Source organism: Oncorhynchus gorbuscha, linkage group LG25 (assembly GCF_021184085.1).
Source record: "Oncorhynchus gorbuscha isolate QuinsamMale2020 ecotype Even-year linkage group LG25, OgorEven_v1.0, whole genome shotgun sequence".
NCBI classification, from domain to species: Eukaryota; Metazoa; Chordata; class Actinopteri; order Salmoniformes; family Salmonidae; genus Oncorhynchus; species Oncorhynchus gorbuscha.
The window spans coordinates 46,149,404-46,175,114 of record NC_060197.1 but is presented as its reverse complement, the minus strand read 5'-3'; the positions used below and the strand labels follow the sequence as shown (position 1 = coordinate 46,175,114).

At 42.2% G+C, this 25,711-nt stretch overlaps 1 protein-coding gene across 3 annotated transcripts in view; it reads right to left on the bottom strand.

The window, feature by feature from the left end:
- Positions 1-414, bottom strand: part of LOC124014160 (circularly permutated Ras protein 1-like) — a 42,151-nt gene extending 41,737 nt beyond the window's left edge. For 2 of the 3 annotated variants that reach the window (XM_046328914.1, XM_046328915.1), the window contains exon 1: positions 290-414. The gene's annotated coding sequence lies outside the window, so the exon portion shown is untranslated. Of the gene's footprint in view, positions 1-72; positions 91-289 lie in introns of those variants that run through there. The other variant, XM_046328913.1, reaches the window with a different exon arrangement.
- Positions 415-25,711: the final 25,297 nt, after the last annotated feature.

Below are 25,711 nucleotides of genomic sequence, written 5' to 3'. Positions count from 1 at the left end.
GGAAGAAAAAGACGTATCAGTTATTTATATATAGCTTTTTACGTCGCCTTTTCTCCCTCACCCTACCCTCACCTTTGTCATGAAACAACAAACCATTCTACCTCAGTTTCTCCCCCACCCTACCCTCACCTTTGTCATGAAACAACAAACCATTCTACCTCAGTTTCTCCCTCACCCTACCCTCACCTTTGTCATGAAACAACGAACCATTCTACCCCAGTTTCTCCCTCACTCTACCCTCACCTTTGTCATGAAACAACAAACCATTCTACCTCAGTTTCTCTCTCACCTTCGCACTTCTCTCTCACTTGCTCTCTTTCTCATTTCTCCACCGGTCAAACCCTTCACCTACAAGTGGACTTTGACCAGATACAGATCTTTAATGAGCCATAACCAGAACACAAACCATAACACTTAACATCTAGCAGCACGGTATTTGTCAGAGAAGCCACAATCACAGAGGCAGCTCACCACAACAACAAGGAAATGGTGGAACAGTTTAGACTACAGGGTTGTGCTCAATTCAGAATGTAATCTTTATTTAACTAGGCAAGTCAGTTAAGAACAAATTCTTATTTTCAATGACAGCCTAGGAACAGTGAGTTAACTGCCTTATTCAGGGGCAGAACGACATGTTTACCTTGTCAGCTCAGGGATTTGATCTTGCAACCTTTACGGTTAACTAGTCCAACACTCTAACCACGAGGCTACTTGCCGCCCATTGAGAATGTCTCCTAAATTCAAATTCAATTTTTGAATTTGAATTAAATTTGAATTGAAGTAGTAAACAGGATACAGATTTGCAATTTGAATTAAAGGAAAAATAATTGAATTATGTGAAATACAATGAAATTCAAATTCAATTCTCTATTATCAAATAAAATCAAATCAAATGTATTTATATAGCCCTTCGTATATCAGCTGATATCTCAAAGTGCTGTACAGAAACCCAGCCTAAAACCCCAAACAGCAAGCAATGCAGGCGATGAAGCACGTTGGCTAGGAAAAACTCCTTAGAAAGGTCAAAACCTAGGAAGAGACCTAGAGAGGAACCAGGCTATGAGGGGTGGCCAGTCCTCTTCTGGCTGTGCCGGGTGGAGATTATAACAGAACATGGCCAAGATATTCAAATGTTCATAAATGACCAGCATGGTCAAATAATAATAATCACAGGCTGAACAGTTGAAACTGGAGCAGCAGCACAGCCAGGTGGACTGGGGACAGCAAGGAGTCATCATGTCAGGTAGTCCTGAGGCATGGTCCTAGGGCTCAGGTCCTCCGAGAGAGAGAAAGAAAGAGAGAAAGAGAGGATTAGAGAGAGCATACTTAAAAATTCACACAGGACACTGGATAAGACAGGAGAAGTACTCCAGCTATAACAAACTGACCCTAGCCCCCCGACACATAAACTACTGCAGCATAAATACTGGAGGCTGAGACAGGAGGGGTCAGGAGACAATGTGTCCCCCATCCGATGATACCCACGGACAGGGCCAAACAGTAAGGATATAACCCCACCCACTTTGCAAAAGCACAGCCCCCACACCACTAGAGGGATATCTTCAACCACCAACTTACCATCCTGAGACAAGGCCGAGTATAGCCCACAAAGATCTCCACCATGGCACAACCCATATACAAATATACATAAAACATCAAACATGTTGTTATATACATGCATATAACATTTTGCTGAAACAATTTATTTTAAGGACAAACTCTTAAAATGAATGATCAAGGAAAACAAAACCTGTATGCAAATATTCTAAGTTATTACCCAGCTAGCACATAACGTTCTTAGAACCATATGTTTCTTAGAGCTTGGTGAGAGCTCCCACAACATTCTGAGAATGGTGCAGGATAGTTGCTTTGGAACATTCTCAGCATATGTAACGAACTTAATGACAAAATTATTGGTATTTCATTGCTTTAAACATAATATTTCCTAAAATGTCAAACATGGTTACAATCAATTACATTTTTAGTAATGTTCTGGGAAGGTTCTCCAACTGGTTTGACATTATGAAGGTTCTCAAATAGTTAAGAGAATGTTAAGAAACAACGGTCTTCTGTGGGAATTTCAGTATTGTCAGCATAATGTTTCCTACAGGTTTCCTCGTGGTTCTATTTAAACTCATGTTTTCAAATTCATAGAAAAAAAACACAAGAAAAGTTTAGTAACGTTCAGAGAACATTCTAAGAATGTTATTTAAGAACATAAACATCTTGTTGTTCCCAGCGTCAACAAAACTCCATCTATCCTGTTTTTATCTATAGTCTGTTTGAACAGACTAAAAAATGAACAGCTTGGTCTTAGGTTCGACTCTCACTGACGCAATAACAATAAAAAATAAATGTGTTTGCATGATTTTTGCCTAAGCAAATTAATTTCCATTTGTCCTATCTGTAACGGCGTTCGTCTGTTGAAGGAAGAGAGTCGGACGAAATGCAGCGTGTTTGTTACTCATGATCTTTAATGAAGAAAACGAAACGATACATGAAATAACTAAATACAAAAACAAGAAACGGAATGAGAAACCTATTACAGCCTATCTGGTGAAACTACACAGAGACAGGAACAATCACCCACGAAATACAAAGCGAAACCAGGCTACCTAAATACGGTTCCCAATCAGAGACAACGAGGATCACCTGACTCTGATTGAGAATCGCCTCAGGCAGCCAAGCCTATACAACACCCCTAATCAGCCGCGATCCCAAATAATACAAACCCCAATACGAAAACAACATATAAACCCATGTCACACCCTGGCCTACCCAAACATATAACAAAAACACAAAATACAATGACCAAGGCGTGACACTATCTGTGGAGTTGAAAACACTAAGATAGTGGTATTATTAAATGTCTTATGAAAACAGCATTTCTTAATTACCTTTAAATAACCTGCAAATTCCGTTCTCAGAACCTTAATAAAACCTTTCAGGAAAACTTTCAGGGAACCACGGTAAAACATTTTCAGAACCTGCCTGCAACATAAAAGTTAACGTTCCCTAAAACAGACACATTTTTCACTTCTGACCAAAAAAAGTTCAGTTTTACAGGGAACTTATTGCTTTGTTCCCAGAACCAGTCTCTCTTTCTTTCTCTCTCTCGGAGGACCTGAGCCCTAAGACCATGCCTCAGGACTACCTGGCATGATGACTCCTTGCTCTCCCCAGCCCACCTGGCCGTGCTGCTGCTCCAGTTTCAACTGTTCTGCCTGTGATTATTATTATTTGACCTCCAAGGAACCAAATGTGCTAGCTGGGTATATTTCACTAATCACTTGTTCAATATGGGGCGGCAGGGTATCCTAGTGGGTAGAGCGTTGGACAGGCAGTTACAGGCCCCTGAACAGGCAGTTAACCCACTGTTCCTAGTCCGTCATTGAAAATAAGAATTTGTTCTTAACTGACTTGCCAAGTAAAATAAAGGTAAAATAAAAAATAAAAATAAATAAAAAATATGGGGAAAATACTACATTCCCAGAATGCATTAGTTTAACCCTCATGTTTACCCCGAGGGCCTTCAAAAAGAAGCAAAACAAATGACATTTTTGGTGGATATATAAGCACTAAAGTTAAAACAGTATATGAACATTGTTTCCAGAGAAAAGTTATATATTCTTTGTTATCTGGAGGTGTGACCTGTCAGATTCAATGAAACTCTCATGTTCTATGACTGAGTGGAAGTAATTTGAATTGCACTGAATCTACTTTCTGTCACTCAAACTCAAATTCTACATCCTGTAGGGTGTGGCCAATTCAATTCCAATTTCAACTCCTGAGTTGAATGAGAGTCAATTTAAACATTCTGAGTTGAGGCCAACCCCTGATAGAATAACGTTCTACCACAGACACAAACACACAAGCCACTTTGCCAACATGTACTTGATTAGTGTTACATCTGCTTGTTTTACTACTGATGGTAGAAAGTGCAGTTAGTTGGTCTTCCCTGGAAGAAAAGCATTTGGATATTTTTGATTATCTCTATTAAGTACCAGTATCTTGTCTTGAAAGTGCAATAATCTTACTGATGCCACAGATAGTATGTGATACGTCGGGCGGCAGGGTAGCATAGCGGTTAGAGCGTTGGACTAGCAACCGGAAGGTTTCTAGTTCAAATCCCCGAGCTGATAAGGTACAAATCTGTAGTTCTGACCCCAGTTAACTGCCTGTTCCTAGGCCGTCATTAAAAATAAGAATTTGTTTCTCAACTGACTTGCCAAGTTAAATAAAGGTAAAATAAAAAAATGCTTCTCTACCATGATTCAGGCCATTACAGATTTACTATTTAAAAAATATATATATTTCACCTTTATTTACAACTGCGACCTGGCCAAGATAAAGCAAAGCAGTTAGACACAAACAACAACACACAGTTACACATGGAATAAACAAACATACAGTCAATAATACAGTAGACAAAGTATATATACAGGTTGTGCAAATGAGATAAGATGATGGAGGTAAGGCAATAAATGGGCCATGGTGGCGAAGTAATTACAATATAGCAATTAAACAGTAGATGTGCAGAAGATGAATGTGCAAGTAGAGATACTGGGGTGCAAAGGAGCAAGATAAATAAATAAAGTATGGGAATGAGGTATTTGGATGGGCTATTTACAGATGGGATACATACAGGTGCAGTGATCTATGAGCTGCTTTGACAGCTAGTGCTTAAAGCTAGTGAGGGAGATACGAGTCTCCAGCTTCAGTGATTTTTGCAGTTTGTTCCAGTCATCGGCAGCAGAGAACTGGAAGGAAAAGCGACCAAAGGAAGAATTGGTTTTGGTGGTGGAGGACAAGTTGGTTAGGATGATATCTATGAGGGTGCCCGTGTTTACGGATTTGGGGTTGTACCTGATGGGTTCATTGATAATTTGAGATTGAGGGCATCAAGCTTAGATTGTAGGATGGCCAGGGTGTTAAGCATGTCCCTGTTTAGGTCACCTAGCAGCACGAGCTCTGAAGGTAGATGGGGGGCAATCAATTCACATATGGTATCGAGGGCACAGCTGGGGGCTGAAGGGGGTCTATAGCAAGCGGCAACAGTGAGAGACTTGTTTCTGGAAAGGTGAATTTTTAGAAGTAGAAGCTCAAATTGTTTGGGTACAGACCTGGATAGTAAGACAGAACTCTGCTGGCTATCCAGTAGATTGCAACACCGCCCGCATTGGCAGTACTAGTGTTTGAAGCTTGAGAATGCTCATGCGTTCTAATTTCAAAGCCAAACCCACCACTTCTGTGTGTGGACAAAGAACTCTATTTTCATGTCATCTGACCAAAGCACATGTTCCAATCCAAGTGCCGATGCCGTTTATCAAAGTACAGGCATTTTATGGGGCAAGTCTCTGCAGCAATGTTCCTACATCTAGTGGAAAGCCTTCCCAGAAGACTGTAGGATGTTATAGCAGCAATGTTCCTACATCTAGTGGAAAGCCTTCCCAGAAGACTGTAGGATGTTATAGCAGCAATGTTCCAACATCTAGTGGAAAGCCTTCCCAGAAGACTGTAGGATGTTATAGCAGCAATGTTCCAACATCTAGTGGAAAGCCTTCCCAGAAGAGTGGAGGCTGTTATAGCAGCAATGTTCCAACATCTAATGGAAAGCCTTCCCAGAAGAGTGGAGGCTGTTATAGCAGCAATGTTCCAACATCTAGTGAAAAGCCTTCCCAGAAGACTGGAGGATGTTATAGCAGCAATGTTCCTACATCTAGTGGAAAGCCTTCCCAGAAGACTGTAGGATGTTATAGCAGCAATGTTCCTACATCTAGTGGAAAGCCTTCCCAGAAGAGTGGAGGCTGTTATAGCAGCAATGTTCCAACATCTAGTGGAAAGCCTTCCCAGAAGAGTGGAGGCTGTTATAGCAGCAATGTTACAACATCTAGTGGAAAGCCTTCCCAGAAGAGTGGAGGCTGTTATAGCAGCAATGTTCCAACATCTGGTGGAAAGCCTTCCCAGAAGACTGGAGGATGTTATAGCAGCAATGTTCCTACATCTAGTGGAAAGCCTTCTCAGAAGACTGTAGGATGTTATAGCAGCAATGTTCCAACATCTAGTGGAAAGCCTTCCCAGAAGACTGGAGGATGTTATAGCAGCAATGTTCCTACATCTAGTGGAAAGCCTTCCCAGAAGACTGTAGGATGTTATAGCAGCAATGTTCCTACATCTAGTGGAAAACCTTCCCAGAAGACTGTAGGATGTTATAGCAGCAATGTTCCTACATCTAGTGGAAAGCCTTCCCAGAAGACTGTAGGATGTTATAGCAGCAATGTTCCTACATCTAGTGGAAAGCCTTCTCAGAAGACTGTAGGATGTTATAGCAGCAATGTTCCAACATCTAGTGGAAAGCCTTCCCAGAAGTGTGGAGGCTGTTATTGCAGCAATGTTCCTACATCTAGTGGAAAGCCTTCCCAGAAGACTGTAGGATGTTATAGCAGCAATGTTCCTACATCTAGTGGAAAGCCTTCCCAGAAGACTGTAGGATGTTATAGCAGCAATGTTCCTACATCTAGTGGAAAGCCTTCTCAGAAGACTGTAGGATGTTATAGCAGCAATGTTCCAACATCTAGTGGAAAGCCTTCCCAGAAGAGTGGAGGCTGTTATTGCAGCAATGTTCCTACATCTAGTGGAAAGCCTTCCCAGAAGAGTGGAGGCTGTTATAGCAGCAATGTTCCTACATCTAGTGGAAAGCCTTCCCAGAAGAGTGGAGACTGTTATAACAGCAATGTTCCAACATCTAGTGGAAAGCCTTCCCAGAAGACTGTAGGATGCTATAGCAGCAATGTTCCTACATCTAGTGGAAAGCCTTCCCAGAAGAGTGGAGGCTGTTATAACAGCAACGTTCCAACATCTAGTGGAAAGCCTTCCCAGAAGACTGTAGGATGTTATAGCAGCAAAGGCGGGACCAACTCAATATTAATGGCCATGGTTTTGGAATGAGCTGTTTGATGAGCAGGTGTCCATGGAAGCACAGAATCATCTAGAATGTCATTGTATGCTGTAGCATTAAGATTTCATTTTCCCTGGAACTAAGTGGCCTATCCCAAACAATGAACAACAGCCCCAGACCCTTATTCGTCCTCCACCAAACTTTACAGTTGGCACTATGCATTGGGGCAGGCGTTCTCCTGGCATCCGCCAATCCCAGATTGGTCCGTCGGACTGCCAGAGGGTGAAGCGTGATTCATCACTCCAGAGAGCACGTTTTCACTGCTCCAGAATCCAACAGCGAGCTTTACACCCCTCCAGATGATGCGTGGCATTGCATTGCATTCTTAGGCTTGTGTTCGGCTGCTCGGCCATGGAAACCCATTTCATGAAGCTCCCAAAGAAACAGTTATTGGGCTGATGTTGCTTCCAGAGGCAGTTTGGAACTCAGTAGTGAGTGTGATGATTTTGATGACAGATGATTTTTACGCACTATGCGCTTCAGCACTTCGGCGGTCCCATTCTGTGATCTTGTGTGGCCTACCACTTCGCGGCTGAGCTGTTGTTGCTCCTAGATGTTTCCACTTCAAAATAACAGCAGTTGACTGGGGCAGCTCTAACAGGGCAGAAATTTGAACTGACTTGTTGGAAAGGTGGCATCCTATGACGGTGCCACGTTGAAAGTTACTGAGCTCTTCATTCTACTGCCAATGTTTGTCTATGGAGATTGTATGGCTGTGTGCCCGATTTTATACACCTGTCAGCTACGGTGTGGCTGAAATAGCCGAATCCATTCATTTGAAGGGTTGTCCACATACTTTTGTATACTGTATATAGTGTACTTGTAGTCATGGTAATAAAACAGAACAAATGACACAAAACACTTACATTTTATCCTATTCATTATTATATATATATTTTTTTTTTATCTCATCTCTTCTCAATTCAGCCATTTTACTGTTCCCACTTTTTCCTGTGTTTCACCCAGGAAGCGCTTCATGACAGCATCTGTGGAGGGAAAGCAACAACTAGAAGATAAAGAGTGCATGGAACAGTCAGGGGTTGGATTTGGGCTCAAAGTTTAAAAAAAAAATTAAAAAGGAAAAATACTCAATGTGAAAAGCTTATCAGATTCAGTTTAATAATAAATCATAATAATGCCCTAATTGATTGATTGGTGCCCTAATTAATTGATGCCCTAATTGATTGATTGATTAATGCCCTAATTGCAATGATTGATTTGTAAATTCAATTCAGGGATAGTTTTTTTTACACCTTACCCTGAAAGTAGTCCATGGGCCAGGATAAACTGTAATACATGTTTCAGAGTTGTTTACGTAGCGTTGTGGGGATTTGTCCATAAACATTGAACTTTTACTTAATGTCAAAATAACATGCAAAACAGGTAAGCCCACCCAAAAATAATAAATAAATAAATATATATATTCAATATTATATATATATTCTTTTTATGCAAAATTGTGGGGCTCAAAATAGGGTCGTCACTGCCCTTAATAATGGTTCACCGCGTGACCGATCTAACAATGGAAGGCAGGCAAGATCAGCTGGGACCATTCCAGCCAATGAGTGGGCACATACGCGTATGAACAACAGGGCTGCGTTCAGTATATAAAAATAAAATAAAAAACGGATACGGTGCTGTACTGAATGACCAGTTGAAAAACCGGGAGATATATATATATATATATATATATATATATATATATATATATATATATATATATATATATATATATATATATATATATATATTATAGTCTTTGGGGAGGCACAGACTAGAACACGGAAGTAGGATTAGAAACGAGTGTTTGGATTTTGAAAATTTTTGCGGAGTAAAGATAACCCGACCGAACTGAATAAGCAGTTCTCATTCGACAAAAAAAATTCTAAACGACAGTAGTGTCGTGTGTTTTTAAATGAGTGCTTAACCTCGGCTATTGTGGAGATTTTCGGTAGTGGAGTACCAGGAGGAAACTGTTGCGGACCAGAGATAAAACTATGTAGAAAAGGTTTGTATGTAGATATACTGATAGCTAGCAATAGTTTGCCCCAGTATGTTGACGATTAGTATAATGTCTCCTCTCTATCGCCCAGGAAGCTCCGATTCAGAAGCTATCTTCATGTACTCCCGTAAAAGAACAAATGTGGACATTATAACGTTTGCTGTTTAACCTGTTACTCCTGCCCCCTACTTTTTCGAACATTCTGTTAAAAATCGCGCAACATTTCAGCGCCCTGCTACTCATGCCAGGAATATAGTATATGCATATGATTAGTATGTGTGGATAGAAAACACTCAGACGTTTATAAAACTGGTTAAATCACGGCTGTGACTATAACAGAACGTGCGTTTCATCGAAAAGCGCAGGAAAATCTGATCACCGAAAATGGGAAAATATATCCATGCGCCACTTCAACCCATTGTTAAACGTGAACCACATTAAATGGGGCCGAGGTTGCAATACCTACAGCTTCCACACGATGTCAACAGTCTTGTCATTTGCCTACGATTTGTTTCTTGGTCAAACAGACACAAGGCAGCGCAGTTCTTCCGGTCTCCGACCGGATATTTTGGTTGAGATTTACCCGGACATTATTTCCAGACGTACAGCTATAGAATATACATTGCCTCGTGATCAATTTGATCGCTTATTAACGTTTACTAATACCTAAAGTTGCATTACAAAAGTATTTCGAAGTGTTTTGTGAAAGTTTATCGTCTACTTTTTTTATTTTAAAAAATGACGTTACGTTATAAAACGCTATTTTTTTCCTTTGATCACAGTCTTCATAGATCGATATCTAGGCTATATATGGACCGATTTAATCGAAAAAAAAGACCCAATAGTGATGTTTATGGGACATCTAGGAGTGCCAACAAAGAAGATGGTCAAAGGTAATGAATGTTTTATATTTTATTTGTGCGTTTTGTGGAGCGCCGGCTATGCTAATTATTTTGTTTACGTCCCCTGCGGGTCTTTCGGGGTGTTACATGCTATCAGATAATAGCTTCTCATGCTTTCGCCGAAAAGCATTTTAAAAATCTGACTTGTTGCCTGGATTCACAACGAGTGTAGCTTTAATTCAGTACCCTGCATGTGTATTTTAATGAACGTTTGAGTTTTAACGAGTGCTATTAGCATTTAGCGTAATGCATTTGCATTTCCAGATGTCTAGATGGGACGCCTGCGTGTCGGGTAGGAGCAAGAGGTTAATGTGAGTTTGAATCGGCTTTAAAGGCTCTGCATTGGTCGTGCAGCATTTATATACCTTAAGGGAAGATTTCGGCAGTACCTGTATGGTTAGTGAGAAAGTCCATATTGCAAATGTACGGTCCCTTACTAGACGTCCGAAATCGTTTGTAAAATTCGCGGACGGCGTCGGGCCGAGCGGCAGGGCCGGACCTACCAGTAAGTCATCAAATGAACTTTGTCGGACATTCGGTTTCCGTTTTACAAAAATAATAAGATTTAGGTCATTTTTCCGCTGTCCCGGAAATTCCCACAAGAGGGCATAAGCAATCATATTGCTATTGGACAAAACATCACGATTCACGACGGGGCCTTATCTCGAAAACTGAAAATATTTAGAAGCCGAAACTCGGTGAGCGTAGGGGCGGCATAATGGGCAGTTGGCCCCGAACAAGATGGCGTCTAGGCCTCAACGGTTTTTGAGTTATGGCCATTTATCTGGGATTAAAGGTCCAAAATGAAAATAGAGAAATTATTTTTCCACTTCACGTCAAAGTCAAGGAGCCTCCGGTGTCAATAAAAAAAGAACCAGCCATTTATCTATCGTCATTTAAGAGAAATCGTACAACGACACCTTGGTGATGTTCACGGATAGGTGTTTTTTTTTTCAACGGTTACAGATCCAGTTGCAGGGTGTTCTTACGAATCTTTTTAAAGTGTGCTGCGGAGCTCTGCGAGATTTCTGTGATTTTCTATGATTTTCTGAAATAACACACACTCACTAAACTAAACTAAGCTCGCTCTGAGTGCAGTGACCTTGAAAAAAAGCAGAACCAAAATGAAGCCTGGCCCTCAATGTCATTTGCTTTTGGGTGACAGTGAGAGAACCGTTAGGGTGAGAAGCACAATTCGACCTCAGGTACGTTCCTAAGGTCCTCCCGATCCGTGCAAGCCTAACATTGAACGTGTCGCATTAACCCTTAATAGTTAAAAGAAGGTGTTTACTTCAAAGAGTTTGCATTGACTTCTCTCCCCATAGGAATACATTGCCTGCACCTCTAAATTCAACCTGAAGCCTATGTGGGTTATGAATGCCTTATGAACCTGTCTTCTATGACAGTCCATCAGACCACTATGAGGTCTACCTGTGCCAATTGTAAGCTTCCTGAAGCAACCGGAAGTGGTTGAAATCACCTTATCAGTGTTAATCCATACACTGCCTGCAGTTTGATAGACATAGTGCATTCAACCCTGTGTAGATCAGTCAATTCTTAACTTAAAGACTTAAAACTCAGGATTCTGTAAGTGGCTATGTCAATCAAGACATGTGTTTACTTATAGCTTCTTGTGCCAACCGGACGTGCCTTTAATTGGGTCACACTGTCTGTTTTGAACGGTTAAAAAAGTCACATCTTTCCAAAACTTCATATGTGTGACTAGGTAAACCTCATGAACTGTAAATCAGTCATTTCTCCCAACAGATGTCAAAGAAAAGCTGTAACACACACACACACAGCAAGGATAGAGTTAAAAAGTGCGGTGCTCAAAGACACAGAGAGCAGGCAATGGCATAAACATAATCTCTAGGCCGTGCTGAGTTCAACGAGATATCCCGCTTGACCGTAGCTCGCTCGGTCTGAGCGCAGCGACCATGAGAAAAGTAGGCCCAAAATTAAGCCTGCCCCACCACGTCATTTGCTTTTGGGTGACAGTGAGAGAACCTTTAGGGTGAGAAGCACAATTCGACCTCAGGTATGTTCCTAAGGTCCTTCCGATACGTGCAAGCCTAACGTTGACCGTGTGGCATTAACCCTTAATAGTTAAAAGAAGGTGTTTACTTCAAAAAGTTTGCATTGACTTCTCTCCCCATAGGAATACATTGCCTGCACCCCTAAATTCAACCTGAAGTCTATATGGGTTATGAATGCCGTATGAACCTGTCTTTGGTAACAGTCCATCAGGCCAGTATGAGGTCTACCTGTGTTGATTCTAAGCTTCCTGGACCAACCGGAAGTGGTTAAAATCACCCTAAAAGTGTTTTTCCATTACCTGCCTGCAGTTTGATAGACATAGTTCATTCAACCCTGTGTAAATCAGTCAATTCTTAACGTAAGGACTTAAAACTCAGGATTCTGTAAAAGCATACCCCAGTGAGGATATGTGTTGACTTATAGCTTCCTGTGCCAACCGGAAGTGCCTTAATTGGTGTCTCAGGGGCTGTTTCGAGGGGTTAAAAAAGTCAGATCTGTCCAAAACTTCATATGTGTGATTAGGAAACCCCCATGAACTGTAAATCAGTCATTTTTCCCATAAAATTTCAAAGGAAACCTAAATCACACAGACACACAACTTTGAAGGAGGGACGTATTGGGGTTTGTAGAGACAGACAGTGTCTCCAATAGTTAGCTTTGTTCGAGCTAAAAAAGAACCGTCAGACCTAGAGTTCCGAAACTTTAGAAACCTGTTCTAGACCTCGGGTCGATAGTGCGTGGTGAGTTAGGTGGCTCTAGAAGGTTCTCGGACCGAGAAATAGCCTCGTACATTTGCAATGACTTCAATTCATTTGGACCATTATGAAAATGGCGACATTTAGAAAAGTCTCAGAGACACAAGACTAGGTGCATTGAAACCGGCGTGGCCCATAGAGATGGACCCCAACGTTTCGGTCCGATAGCTCATTCAAGGACCCCATAGCAAGGCATTGAAAAAAATGGATTTTCAGCACCAATTAGGGTTTTACTCGGGCACCGAAGGACCTATCGAGCCGAAACTCGGGATTCGGGGTCGCCTCACATAGGCCTTCACATAATGTCTGACCTGGACCCGCAGCTAGAACGTAACTATGTGTTTTACGTTTTTATTATTTTTTAAACTAATGGCGCTGTGAATTATGGGCCTGCTCTGACATATGTGATAGTTGGCTTCTAAATGAGTTGGAAAAAGTGGGTTTGGTGTCAATTGGTATCAGTTTGGTGTCAGAATGACATCTAATTGACTGGTGGACACTGACTTGCTAGTTGACTTTTGTACATTAGCAATATGTTTAAACGGAGAGGGACCATCACCAAAATGGCATTCTGAAATCAACCCTAACAAGCCATTGAGATGAACCAGAATCACTGCCCAGCCATCCCGAGTTCATCTGGCCAGTCAATTTTGCATTTCTGCAGAATTTTTATAGCATGACAAATTCGTGATGGTACATGCCCATTGAACCATATTGCAAATGCACAGTGACTTTGCAAAAGTGAGAAAACATCACCAAATGGACATGATGAAATCAACACAACGAGTGATGGAAAGGAACAACTATCACTGCCCGGCCATCCTGTGTTCCCATAGCTAGCATTAATATCAGAATGACCGGTAAATGCATTTACAAGCATATTTTTGGGGGGGTTACCAGGTGCCTATTTTCAATCACCAGTTGCACAACATGCGTATCCATCAGAATATTTTAAACAGTCCATAAAGCACTCAGGACGGACCCCATAGATAGAGGGCCGTAGAAGGGTACTCCCATAGCGGGCATGGACAATAGGAGTCCCGGTAAATGCATTTACAACCATATTTTAATTTTTGGGTTACCAGTTGCACGTGCATTTGCAATATGATTCTATAGTGAAAAAACATCACCAAATGGACATGATGAAATCAACACAACGAGTGATGGAAAGGTACAACTATCACTGCTCGGCCATCCTGTGTTCATCAGGCCAGTCAATTTTGCATTTTTGAGCATGTCAAATTTCATATGGTAAATGCACATTGAAACATATTGCAAATGCACGTGCACTTACAATATGATTCTATAGTGAAAAAACATCACCTAATGGACATGATGAAATCAACACAACGAGTGAAGGAAATGTACAACTATCACTGCTCGGCCATCCTGTGTTCATCAGACCAGTCAATTTTGCATTTTTGAGCATGTCAAATTTCATATGGTAAATGCACATTGAAACATATTGCAAATGCACGTGCACTTACAATATGATTCTATAGTGAAAAAACATCACCTAATGGACATGATGAAATCAACACAACGAGTGATGGAAATGTACAACTATCACTGCTCGGCCATCCTGTGTTCATCAGACCAGTCAATTTTGCATTTTTGAGCATGTCAAATTTCATATGGTAAATGCACATTGAAACATATTGCAAATGCACGTGCACTTACAATATGATTCTATAGTGAAAAAACATCACCTAATGGACATGATGAAATCAACACAACGAGTGATGGAAATGTACAACTATCACTGCTCGGCCATCCTGTGTTCATCAGACCAGTCAATTTTGCATTTTTGAGCATGTCAAATTTCATATGGTAAATGCACATTGAAACATATTGCAAATGCACATGCATTTGCAATATGATTCTATAGTGAAAAAACATCACAAAATTGACATGATGAAGTCAACACAACGAGTGATGGAAAGGAACAACTATCACTGCCCGGCCATCCCGAGTTCATCTGGCCAGTCAATTTTGCATTTCTGCAGGATTTTTGAGCATGTCAAATTTCATATAGTAATTGTCCATTGAACCATATTGCAAATGCACGTGCACTTGCAATATGATTATATAGTGAAAAAACATCACAAAATTGACATGATGAAGTCAACACAACGAGTGATGGAAAGGAACAACTATCACTGCCCGGCCATCCCGAGTTCATCAGGCCAGTCAATTTTGCATTTCTGCAGGATTTTTGAGCATGTCAAATTTCTTATGGCATTTGGCCCACAAAAAAATTCCTTATGCACAATTAAAAAAAAAATATTTAAAAAATATGATAATAAAATTGGACAAAAGTATATTCATACAGTTCTTACACATGTGTAATTGACAAAAAAATCGAAAGAATTTCAAAAAACGGTCCAGAAAGCACTTTTTTAAGGGTGTGTGAAGTTTTTTACAAAATTTTGACATTTCTGACTTCTGACTTTTGACTTCCTATGAAATCATATTGACATTGGACAAAACATATTCCTTATGCGCATGTAAAAAAAAAAAATTATGATAATAAAATTGGACAAAAGTATATTCATACAGTTCTTACACATGTGTAATTGACAAAAAAATCGAAAGAATTTCGAAAAACGGTCCAGAAAGCACTTTTTTAAGGGGTGATAAATTTTTGACAAAAAATTCATTTTTTCAAAATTTTGCTTTTGGACGTTGACTTAGGTTACATTTCCAATATGAAAAACCCCGGTGGAGCGGATTCGCCCCCTGTTGAATTTTTAAAGTGTTACAACTGGCAATTGCCATATGGCATTTGCAATACACTTTGCATGAATCAACGCCGAATTGGGTGGTATTGGCCAATGTGTATATGGTTTGTCCGATGCCAATGACTTGCCATTCATTTTTGTCCAATACAGGGGGGTATTCCCTTACTGCGATACGGCCTCTGCAGAAGTCAGGGCATTCATACTTCTTGTGCTTTGCAGACCTGTTGTCAAGGCAGTGAGTTTGTGTTTATACAGGATCTCCCTTCCCCACCTACCGTTAACCAATCATGCCCATGCATGAGCTATACAGTCCTCCACATTGTTACACAATTTGAGAGGGCACGGCGATGCATGTTGGGGAATAATCAGAATTAGTTGGGTAACATAGCTAAGATGTTTTATATTCATTATATGCTTGTGAGTTACTTCTCATCAGAATGTTTATTTTTGTATAATACTGTTCGCCATTTGCAGTCATCTGTTCTCTGTCAGGACTAAGTTACTTGGGCTGCAGAGAGGCGAGAGGTCAAGCGTGTATCTCTTGGCTCCACAATGTCTGTGTGCCAGTCACTGTGTCTCTGTGATCTTGTCAAGGAGGGATGTATTTGATATATGCCTGTTCATGAGGATTTGTTTTATGGTCCCGAGAGTGAGAAAATAACATAGTTTAGGATACAAAGCTGAATGATAATTTATAGCCAATGCTATCTGGCTATGTGTGTCTTTGCTATAAAGGATCTCAGTTGCAATGTGTAAGGGACTCTCAGAGAATTCATTTATAGACACTGAATTGATCTGAGAGTCACAGGGTTGTGATGGAGCTCATTTAATTAAATATGGACTTTATGATAACTCTGACTTGTCTCTGGTTTGCTCTCATGATTTGGTAAATACAGGAAATTTCCACGACATGTGGTAAAGGGCTAAACCTCCGGAGGTTCCGCAATTACATCACACCATCCATATGGTTCCTCCGAACACATTTTAAAATCAAGCATAAATGGGCTCCTCCAGAGGAGAGTTCTACTCAATTAGTAACCCGGTTAGGACTGCTAGGAGACCCGGTTAGGACTGCTAGGAGACCCGGTTAGGACTGCTAGGAGACCCGGTTAGGACTGCTAGAAGACCCGGTTAGGACTGCTAGGAGACCCGGTTAGGACTGCTAGAAGACCCGGTTAGGACTGCTAGGAGACCCGGTTAGGACTGCTAGAAGACCAGGTTAGGACTGCTAGAAGACCCGGTTAGGACTGCTAGGAGACCCGGTTAGGACTGCTAGGAGACCCGGTTAGGACTGCTAGGAGACCCGGTTAGGACTGCTAGAAGACCCGGTTAGGACTGCTAGGAGACCCGGTTAGGACTGCTAGGAGACCCGGTTAGGACTGCTAGGAGACCCGGTTAGGACTGCTAGGAGACCCGGTTAGGACTGCTAGGAGACCCGGTTAGGACTGCTAGAAGACCCGGTTAGGACTGCTAGGAGACCCGGTTAGGACTGCTAGGAGACCCGGTTAGGACTGCTAGGAGACCCGGTTAGGACTGCTAGGAGACCCGGTTAGGACTGCTAGGAGACCCGGTTAGGACTGCTAGGAGACCCGGTTAGGACTGCTAGAAGACCCGGTTAGGACAGCTAGGAGACCCGGTTAGGACTGCTAGGAGACCCGGTTAGGACTGCTAGGAGACCCGGTTAGGACTGCTAGGAGACCCGGTTAGGACTGCTAGAAGACCCGGTTAGGACTGCTAGGAGACCCGGTTAGGACTGCTCAAACCAAAGTTCCAATCAACTGATTGCAGCATTACCACAAAAAGGGAGGAGGCAAGTGGAAGAGGAGAAGGTAGAGAACCTGTTTTTTTCCCCTGCCATTTATTAAGATCACAACATTTCCTTAAAATTAACATTACAAATAGCAGGACGATTTGGAAAGCCATATTCAATAGGTTTTCAACTTGAGCTCACATTCTGTGGATACTATGTGATTTGAAAGGTTAAAAATGTATGTCAAACATCACAGCACAATTATAAAAATATATGTACCATCATTTATGAACTGAAGATTATTTGACCTTTTGTTGTTGTAAATTTGTTTGTTGAGATTTATTTTTTGTGATATGTTTGATCAGGGTTCGCAAAAATTTCTAGCCCAATGACCACTCACAACCCGCCTAATTAAGAAGGAATATTGCCATAACTTGTAACTACGTTTAAAAAAAATTGTGGGGGGGACGGACGGACTATGACATGAAGTAAGAAACTAATTTGAATATGTGGGCAAGAGAAAATATAATTTTCCCGTATTACACTCGCCAGATCATTTTCCATCAATCGATGTCGACTTAACTCGCTTGACTGCAATGATTAAGCAATAATGCACGAAGGGGTATGGTATAGACTAAGATACAGTAGAATAGGATAGAATACAGTATGTGATAACAGGCTAAGGCCTGTTCTTAAGCATGACGTAGCAGTGCACAGTGCCTTTATACAGCCGTTAGGCGTGGTATATTGGCCATAAACCACATACCCCACAGGGTGCCTTATTGCTATTTTTTTGTCATACCCATGGTATACAGTCTGATATACCACAGCTTTCAACAAATCAGCATTCAGGACTTGAACCCCATTTATTTTTGTAAATAAATCCCTTTTGTGCATGTGCATAACTATAGATACATCTGACATGAGATCTTGAGTAATGAAAGTTGGATCTCAAAATCTCTGAGCAAGAAACACTTGGACAAACTTTTAAAAAAGAATGTTAGGCTATTTTATGGCAATTGTGCCATCATTATGTTATTACTTTTAATAATCTACCTAGCTAGAATGTTTCTCCATATATTGGTTTACAGTGCATTTGAAAAGTGTTCAGATCCCTTCTCTTTTTGGGGGGGTCAGGGAGGTGACCAAGAACCCGATGGTCAAAAGCTCCAGAGGTTCTCTGTGGAGATACGAGAACCTTCCAGAAGGACAACCACCTCTGCAGCATTCCACCAATCAGGCCTTTATGGTAGAGTGGCCAGACAGAAGCCACTCCTCAGTAAAAGGCACATGACAGCCCGGCTTGGATTTTGCCAAAAGGGACCTAAAGACTCTCAGACCATGAGAAACAAGATTCTCTGGTCTGATGAAACCAAGATTGAACTCATATCTGGAGGAAACATGGCACCATCCCTACGGTGAAGCATGGTGGTGGAAACATCATGCTGTGAGGATGTTTTTCAGCGGCAGGGACTGGAAGACTAGTCAGGTTCGAGGGAAAGATGAACGGCTCAAAATACAGAGAGATCATTGATGAAAACTTGCTCCAAAGCGCTCAGGACCTCAGACTGAGGCGAAGGTTCACCTTCCATCAGGACAACGACCCTAAGTATACAGCCAAGACAACGCAGGAGTGGCTTCGGGACAAGACCCTGAATGTCCTTGAGTGGCCCTGCCAGAACCCAGACATAACCTCCTCTGGAGAGACCTGAAAATAGCTGTGCAGCGACGCTCCCCATCCAACCTGACAGAGCTTGAGAGGATCTATAGAGGAGAATGGGAGAAACTCCCCAAATATTAATCAATCAATCAAATGTATTTATGTAGCCCTATGTTATCTTCTGACCCACTGGGAATCTCTCTACTATTATTCTGACATTTCACATTCATAAAATAAAGTGATGATCCTAACTGACCTAAGACAGGGAATTTTTTGTAGGATTAAATGTCAGGAATTGTGAAAAACGGAGTTTAAATGTATTTTGCTAAGCTATATGTAAACTTCACTTCAACTTCCGACTTCAACTGTATATATTTAAACAAAAACACACGTTTTTCGCATACCTCCAATGGAAACAATGTTATCCCACTAGTGGGAGATGCAGGAGCATTAGGGGATAGTGTCTGCCTCCAAAAAGAGGAAGAAACTGCCCGACTGAAAAACAACCTTATCTCCTGTGTCTCCTTTCTCCCTGTTTTTAAATAGTACTTTATTATCTGTAGGAGGATCTCATGTCTGGGGATTCTGATTCAGATTCTTGGGAGCTCGTTCGGGATTGGCGTCACCTTCTGGAGAACGCTGATCCAGTGATTTAGACATCCGGGACAGTGTGACCTGTTTATCTGTGTGACCTGCAGGAAGGTTAAAGAGAGGCCATGTCAGATGATGCGAGGAATGGCCTGGTGTGGGACATCAGGAAGAGCCTGGTGTGGGACATCAGGAAGAGTCTGGTGTGGGACATCAGGAAGAGTCTGGTGTGGGACATCAGGAAGAGTCTGGTGTGGGACATCAGGAAGAGCCTGGTGTGGGACATCAGGAAGAGCCTGGTGTGGGACATCAGGAAGAGCCTGCACACGCCGACAGCAGATGATCCTGGCCTGGACCAGGGGCTTTGTACCAGAGCCACAGACTAGGGGCTTGTACTAGGTGCATGGACCAGGGGCTTGTACCAGGGGCACAAAGCTTGGAGAACTATGTTCTTTGATGAAATTACTAATGTAGTTAATTTATATCATAAACATACATTTGATTAGCTAGCTGATTTCCAGTTGATAGCAAGCAAGCTCAAGTTATTAGGTATGCTAGCTAACGTTAGTTGCTACTTGCTATCCATAAGATCTTAACATTTAAAAGGTTGCAGTTGTCTAATATGTCACACATTTTAGTGTAGAAGGGTTGTTATAACGTTTTGAAAATGTGTCTTATGATTTTTGTGCCCTATTCATGATGTTAGTGTCAAACAATTTCCAAAGCAGGAAGGCTTGTGCTAGCTAGCTAAACTCAGCAAAACAATAAACGTCCTCTCACTGTCAACTGCGTTTATTTTCAGCAAATTTAACATGTGTAAATATTTGTATGAACATATCAAGATTCAACAACTGAGACATAAACTGAACAAGTTCCACAGACATGTGTCTTACAGAAATGGAATAATGTGTCCCTGAACAAATTGGGGTTCAAAATCAAAAGCAACAGTCAGTATCTGGTGTGGCCACCAGCTGTATTAAGTACTGCAGTGCATCTCTTCCTCATGGACTGCTCCAGATTTGCCAGATCTTGCTGTGAGATGTTACCCCACTCTTCCACAAGGCACCTGCAAGTTCCTTGACATTTCTGGGGGGAATGGCCCTAGCCCTCACCCTCCAATCCAACAGCTTCCAGACATGCTCAATGTGATTGAGATCCGGACTCTTCACTGGCCATGGCAGAACACTGACATTCCTGTCTTGCAGGAATGAGCAGTATGGCTGGTGGCATTGTCATGCTGGAGGGTCATGTCAGGATGAAACTGCAGGAAGGGTATCACATGAGTGAGGAGGATGTCTTCCCTGTAACACACAGCGTTGAGATCGCCTGCAATGACAACAAGCTCAGTCCGATGATGCTGTGACACACGGCCCCAGACCATGACGGACCCTCCACCTCCAAATCGATCCCACTCCAGAGTACAGGCTTCGATGTAACACTCATTCCTTCGACGATAAACTCGAATCCGACCATCACCCCTGGTGAGACAAAACCGCGACTCGTCAGTAAAGAGCATTTTTTGCCAGTCCTGTCTGATCCAGCGACGGTGGGTTTGTGCCCATAGGCTACGTTGTTGCTGGTGATGTCTGGTGAGGACCTGCCTTACACCTGGCCTACAATCCCTCAGTCCAGCCTCTCTCCTGTTGTCCTCCTATTGCGGACAGTCTGAGCACTGATAGAGGGATTTTGTGTTCCTGGTGTAACTCGGGAAGTTGTTGTTGCCATCCTGTAACTGTCCCGCAGGTGTGATGTTCGGATGTACCGATCCTTTGCAGGTGTTGTTACACGTGGTCTGCCACTGAGAGGACGATCAGTACTGTCCTGGCCACATCTGCAGTCCTCATACATTTTTGCAGCATGTCTAAGGCACGTTTACGCAGACGAGCAGGGACCCTGGGAATCTTTCTTTTGGTGTTTTTCAGAGTCAGTAGAAAGGCCTCTTTAGTGTCCTAAGTTTTCATAACTGTGACCTTATTTGCCTACCGTCTGTAAGCTGTTAGTGTCTTAACGACCGTTCCACAGGTGCATGTTCATTTTTAAAACCCTTTACAATGAAGATCTGTGTAGTTCTTTGGATTTTTGCTAATTATCTTTGAAAGACAGGGACCTGAAAAAGGGACATTTCTTTTTTTGCTGAGTTTATATAGGCAGCAGCCTCTATGTGCTAGTGATGGCCTTGAGATAGAAGCTGTTTTTCGGTCTCTAGGTCCCAGCTTTGATGCACCTGTACTGACCCCAACTGCGGTGCAGTTGTCGAACCAAGCGATGATACTGCCCGACAGTATGCTCTCGATTGTGCATCTGTAAAAGTTTGTTAGGGTTTTAGGTGGCAAGACACATTTCTTCAGCCTCCCGAGGTTGAAGAGGCACAGTTGAAGCTTCTTCACTACACTGTCTGAGTCAGTGGACCATTTCAGTTTGTCAGTAAGGTGTACCCCGAGGAACTTGAAGCTTTCCATCTTCTCCACTGCGGTCCCGTCTATGTGGATAGAGGCATGCTCCCTCTGCTGTTTCCTTTGTTGACGTTGAGTGAGAGGTTATTTTCCTGGCACCACACTCCCGGAGCCCTCACCTCCTCCCTGTTGGCTGTCTCATCATTGTTGGTAATCAAGCCTACTACTGTTGTGTCATCTGCAAACTTGATGATTGAGTTGGAGGCGTGTTTGACCATGCAGTCATGGGTGAACAGGGAGTACAGGAGGGAACTTCACACGTACCCTTGTCGAACCCTAGTGTTGAGGATCAGCGAAGTGGAGGTGTTGTTTCCTACCTTCACCACCTGGGGGTGGCCCGTCAGGAAGTTCAGGACCCAGTTGCACAGGGCGGGGTCGAGACCCAGGGCCCCGAGCTTGATGATGAGCTTGGAGGGTACTATGTGTTGAATGCTGAGCTATAGTCAATGAACAGCATTCTTACGACTCACCACCTGGATTTGTTCTTACAGTGCCTTACGAAAGTATTCGGCCCCCTTGAACTTTGCGACCTTTTGCCACATTTCAGGTTTCAAACATAAATATATAAAACTGTATTTTTTTGTGAAGAATCAACAACAAGTGGGACACAATCATGAAGTGGAACGACATTTATTGGATATTTCAAACTTTTTTAACAAATCAAAAACTGAAAAATTGGGCTCAGGTTCAGTGTTAGCTAAATAACATTAGGCTCTAACTAGAACAGCACATGGCTCTGGGATACAACGTTAGCTAGCTAGCTAACAGAACACTTTAGCTTGAAATGAAATCAATTTCTATCAAAATTAGAAACATGTAAATCTCAAAATGTAGCTAGCTAACGCTAGACTATCTTACCTGTAAACATCATCATGCATGATGGATGCATCTCCCTGTCATGGATGCCATGCCACAGTTGCCCTTAATTTGAAGATGTGAGACAGGTGTTTTCTCCATCTCTTTAGCTATCATACTCTAATTCCACAAAACTTGATTTTCCAGACACTTAGCTATGCAGCTCCACTACACGATACATATTTTTAAAAACTTTGCGTTCGAAAGGATTACCAACGACTGACCAGCTCAAATTGACAGAAGTCTTCTATATGGCAGACCAATCCGAACTCTATTGGCATGTCCAGCCCACTCATTATCTCAGCCAATCATGGCTAGTGGGAAAGTTGCAGACTTTTTCTGTGGCTTAAGAAGCATTTGTCAACCTTCGCTAGCTCAGTTGGTAAAGCGGATGGCTGTAGGTGAACTTCTGGTAATCCTTGGGGCCCTGGTTCTAATCCGGCTTGAAGTTATGAATATTTTTGGAAGACCGGGTTCAATTCCCACATCTCCACGAAACCTCCAAACTCTGCAGATTAGCTTATTAAAGGTAACATATGCTTCTGGTGAACAAAAGCAATTCATTCCCTGACTGGGAATCGATTCCGTGGTGCGTCAGAACATCAAATCCTAACCAATAGACCACCGGGGAGAGATCAAAAGCCATCTTGCAGTGAGGAGGCTAAACAGCATTCTTCACCCTCGGGTCACTTTTTCTCTATTCCCAAACGCAACTACTTGCAATATCAGGGGATGTTGTTCAGTGGAAGAGAGCCTTCGTTTCAGGTAGGAAGACCGGGTTCAGTTCCCACATCTCCACGAAACCACCAAACTCTGCAGATGAACTTATTCAAGGGAACATATGCTTCTGCTGAACCTCTGACCATCTAGGTGATGGCGTTAGGAACAATTGTCAACCTTCGATAGCTCAGTTGGTGGAGTGGAGGACTGTAGGTGAGTTTGTGGTAATCCTTAGGTTGTTGGTTCAAAACCTGCTCGAAGGATTGCATATTTGCTTGTGGCTTACGCAAACTTTTTGACATGTGCTTGACAAACAAATGATCTTTCCCTGAGAGCTGATATCTTCACTTGTTGACCTTCGATAGGAATGTTGGTAGAGCAGCAGAGACTACTTGAAATTGTAGCAATCATTACGTCACTGGCTCACACGAGGATAACTTTTTCTGCAGTTGTGCCCAGAATTAATTTTGTCTTGTGTTTGCCCAAAATGCTATTCATTCCCTGACCGGGTATCGATTCCGTGGTGCAGCAGTCAGAACATCAAATCCTATCCAATAGACCACCGGAGACCTGCAGAACTTCTGACCATCTAGGTGATGGCGTTTGAACACATTTGTCAACCTTCGATTGCTCAGTTGGTAGAGCGGAGGACTGTAGGTGAAATTGCTGTAATCCTTAGCTCGCTTTTTCAAATCCGGCTCAAAGGATTGTACTTTTTCTTGTGGCTTACGCCAACTTTTTGACAGCAGTGCACCTTGACATGTGCTTGACAAACAAAAATCTTTCCCTGAGAGAAGAAATCTTCACTTGTTGACATTTGAAAGGAATGTTGGTAGAGCAGCAGAGAGTTGTCGAGATTGCAACAGTCCTTAGGTCGCTGACTCAGAAGAGTATAACTTTTTCAGCAGTTGTACCAAGTTTTTTACTTACGCCTAGTGTTTCCCCAAAAGCAAGTAATTCCTTGAGCGGGAATCAAACCCAGGCCGCGGTGGTAAAAGAACCGAATCCTAACCACTGGACCAAAAGGGAGAGAGAAAAAGACATTTGGCAGTGAGGGGGCTAAACAGAGATTTTATTCCTCGGCTCACTTTTTGTCTATTCCCAAATGCAAGTACTTGCAATCTAAGGGGATGTAGCTCAGAGGAATAGAGCATTAGTTGAACGTACGAAGACCTGGGGGCAATCCTCAGCAGCTCCAAGAAACCACCAAACTCAGCAGATTAATTTCTTAAACGGAACATATGCTTCTGCCGAACCTCTGACCATCTAGGGGATGGCGTTTGACTGTATTTGTCACCCTTTAAAAGCTCAGTTGGTAGAGCGGAGGACTGTAGGTGAAATTGCTGCAATCCTTAGGTCGCTGGTTCAAATCTGGCTCAAAGGAATGTACTTTTTTTTGTGGTTTACGCCAACTTTTTGACAGCAGTGCACCTTGACATGTGCTTGACAAAAAATATATTTCCCTGAGAGAAGAAATCTTCACTTGTTGACCTTTGAAAGGAATGTTGGTAGAGCAGCAGAGAGTTCTCGAGATTGCAACAGTCCTTAGGTCGCTGACTCAGAAGAGTATAACTTTTTCAGCAGTTGTACCAAGTTTTGGACTTATTCCTAGTGTTTCCCCAAAATCAAGTAATTCCCTGAGCGGGAATCAAACCCAGGCCGCGGTGGTAAAAGAACCGAATCTGAACCACTGGACCAAAAGGGAGAGAGAAAAAGACATTTCGCAGTGAGGGGGCTAAACAGCGATTTTCTTCCTCGGCTCACTTTTTGTCTATTCCCGAATGCAACTACTTGCAATCTAAGGGGATGTAGCTCAGAGGAATAGAGCATTAGTTGAACGTACGAAGACCTGGGGGCAATCCTCAGCAGCTTCAAGAAACCACCAAACTCAGCAGATTAATTTCTTAAAAGGAACATATGCTTCTGCCGAACCTCTGACAATCTAGGGGATGGCGTTTGACTCTATTTGTCACCCTTTGATAGCTCTGTTGGTAGAGAGGAGGACTGTATGTGAAATTGCTGTAATCCTTAGGTCGCTGGTTCAAATCAGGCTCAAAGGATTGTACTATTTCTTGTGGTTTGCGCCAACCTTTTGACAGCAGTGCACCTTGACATGTGCTTGACAAAAAATATATTTCCCTGAGAGAAGAAATCTTCACTTGTTGACCTATGAAATGAATGTTGGTAGAGCAGCAGAGAGTTCTCGAGATTGCAACAGTCCTTAGGTCGCTGACTCAGAAGAGTATAACTTTTTCAGCAGTTGTACCAAGTTTTGGACTCATGCCTAGTG